Source organism: Oratosquilla oratoria, unplaced genomic scaffold (genome assembly GCF_046742065.1).
Source record: "Oratosquilla oratoria isolate Oo_2021 unplaced genomic scaffold, ASM4674206v1 SCAFFOLD51, whole genome shotgun sequence".
In the NCBI taxonomy this organism is placed as follows: Eukaryota; Metazoa; Arthropoda; class Malacostraca; order Stomatopoda; family Squillidae; genus Oratosquilla; species Oratosquilla oratoria.
Genome location: NW_027467715.1, coordinates 2,005,853 through 2,009,092, shown reverse-complemented (window position 1 = coordinate 2,009,092; position 3,240 = coordinate 2,005,853). Strand labels below are relative to the sequence as shown.

At 45.7% G+C, this 3,240-nt stretch overlaps 1 pseudogene; it reads right to left on the bottom strand.

Moving 5' to 3' along the window:
- Positions 1-216: 216 nt before the first annotated feature.
- LOC143023576 (serine/threonine-protein kinase pim-3 pseudogene) lies at positions 217-855 on the bottom strand (annotated as a pseudogene).
- Positions 856-3,240: the final 2,385 nt, after the last annotated feature.

Sequence of the window (3,240 nt, the reverse complement as noted above, 5' to 3'; positions counted from 1 at the left end):
GACGAGTCTAATGGGCTTCATTTTTATCAGTGGTATCCACCACTTCTTTCTGTGCTTCTTCTCTTTTTGTGGCCTACTTTCCTTTTTACTTTCTTCTTCTAAGCCACTATTCTTCACTGGGGCCTGGGGGTTCTGTTTCGTCTCTCGCTCCTCGAGTTTCCTGAAGATTTGTGGCGGAAAGAGCTTGGGATCGGGCGGCTCGAGCTCGTTCCCGTCCTAGGAAAGGCCAAAAGCCCTCAGCCAAGGGTGGGCCAAGATGCCGTGGAGGGTGGGCCGCTCCCATGGGTCCATGGCGAAGCACTTGGTGATCAGGTCGCGGCACTGACGGGGAAGGTCTTCGGGGAAAGGCGGGCGACCCTTTTCGATCTCACTGTCGTCGTAGAACGGGTCGTCGTGGCACACCAGGTAATACAGGAGGGTCCCGAGACTCCATACTGTCGCCGGGACGTGCAGGAACTTTCCTTTGGCGACGTACTCTGGTGGCCAGTAAAACGATGTCCCGCCAGTGTGTGTTCCTCTGTAACCTTTAATCATCTCCCCGCATCCAAAGTCGATTAACTTGATCTTAACCTCCCCTGAGCCTAGATCCTCGTAGAGCAAGACGTTCTCTGGTTTGATGTCCTTGTGAGAAACGCCTGCATTTAGACATCGTTGTACTGTCTTTACGATCTCACTAAAGAGCCTTTTGATCTGTGGAAGGGAAAGCTTGCCGCATTTTTCCATATAATCATATATCGAAGTCGCTTTCGGCACAAGTTCCATGGTCATGTAAAACTTGCCGTCGGAAACGAAACAGTCGTAAAGTTGGATGACCCCAGGAACAGTTTGGACCTTGTGCAGGAGAGAGGCTTCCATGGGCACTCTCGTCCCTTCGCGCCACCCCCAGGTGTCGACGTCGGAGAGGGGGACTTCCTTGATCGCCGACCTTTGTGCCGCTGGCGAGGTCCTTCGCCAGGTAAACACACCCGTAGCCTCCCTCGCCAAGAGGTTCTTTCAGCTGAAACCAGGCCCTCCAATTGGTGTTCTCGTATCTGTTCATCCCTCCCTAAATGTCTTCGACCCTGGAGGTCGACGCGACCGATCACGTGACCCGAGGTCGCATCACAGATTGGGTCACTGAGCGCGCTCGTGGTTACGTTCTTCGGTGGGGACGGAAGGCAAATTCCTGATCAAACCGAAAGTATCTGTTGATGTCAACGTTGGTGTATTTATGTGTAGGAAGAAGTCCTTTAAGTATTTCTTCGTTTATAATCACGAACATTCCCTCTAAACTATGCGCGTGCACATATGTTTCACAAGTAGCGCACATAAAGAAAAAATGTGCGCACACAAGGATTTCAAATGATGTTAAAATCCAATGAATAAAAAAGTTCCAGCCTAACATCAACTTATAAATTCTCTAAAAATATGGTAACTTACCAACCGTCAAACCAATAATTCTCTCTCTCTCTCTCTCTCTCTCTCTCTCTCTCTCTCTCTCTCTCTCTCTCTCTCTCTCTCTCTCTCTCTCTCTCTCTCTCTCTCTCTCTCTCTATCTCTCTCTTTCTCTCTCTCTCTCTATCTCTCTCTCTCTCTCTCTCTTTTCTAACTCTAGCGCTTCCATTGCAAAGAAACGACATTGCCGCCATCGGTGCGCGCGTACTTTTCGGAGTAGGCAAAGTTTGCGCACAACCTAATTTCTGCTCACTCTCACAGAAAAAAAAAAAAAAAAATTGACACCGCGCCCGCACACACACACACAACACACACACACACACACACACACACACACACACACACACACACACACACACACACACACACACACACACACACACACACACACACACACACACACACACACACACACACACACACACACACACACACACACACACACACACACACACATACATACACACAAACACATACACATGTACACACACGCACACACAACACATGTATACACATACGAATACACACACACATAAACATACACGTACACACACAAACACACACACACTCACAACACATGCACACACATACGAATACACACATACAAACATATACACATACACAAACGCACACACATACACACACATACGAATACACAACACCTAGACACACATACGAATATACACACACATATGAATACACACACACACACACACAACATATACACATACAAATCCACACACAACACATACACTCACATACGAATACACGCACACACATACACACACACAACACAGGAATACACAGACAATACATACACACACATTCGAATTCACAAACACACACATACACCAACAGAATGGTGGTGAGAATTTCCCACCAGACGTTGTTAATGTGCCTCAGACTCGGTAACCTTGGCCCTTTGTACAGTATGTGTCTGTGTGGCCGGACTTTGTTAATAGCAACACGCTCAGACGTCCATGGATGTCCTAACGGTGGTATTCTTAAAAAAAATCTTTCCTTATATAAATTTCATATAAATCCCTGGAAGGGAAAGATTTATATAAGGAAAGATATTTTTAAGAATACCACCGTAAGATTCTTATGGTGGTATTCGGAAAGAATTTTTTTAAGAATGCCACCGTAAGTTCTTACGGTGGTATTCTTAAAAAAATATTTCCTTACATAACTCTTTCCCATCCAAGGATTTATGTAGAAGTTATATAAGATTTATATAAGGAAAGAATTTTTAAGAATACCACCGAATGATCCATACGGTGGTATTTAAAAAAAAATTCTTTCCTTATATAAATCTTTCCCTTCCATGGATTTCTATAAGATTTATATGAGGAAAGAATTTTTTTTAAGAATACCACCTAAAACTCTTCCCACCGGTGCCTGAAGGGGAAGAAAAGAAAGGGGAGACGGGAAAAAAAAAAGGGGGGGACAGACAAAGAAGAGGGAGAGATAATAATGCAGGATAAAAAAAGGGGAATGAGAATGAAAAGGAAAGGAGAGGAAAAAGAGTATTTTGGGGGAGAGGAGAAGGGGGAAGGGGAAATAGACGAGGTGGAGGGAGGAATGGGGAGTGGGGGGAGAGGAGTTGGGAGTGGGGGGGAGAAGAGTTGGGAGTGGGGGGAAAGGAGGGGAGGAGGTGGGGAGAGGAGGCCCAGCGACACAAATGTGGAGGTCGTATAACTTTACAGCAGTTTGAGGTGGAAGGTGGAGTTGAAGTGGAAGAGGTGCAGAAGTGGGAGAGGTGGAGATGGAAGAGTAATGTGATGGTATTTAACTATTACCAACGCA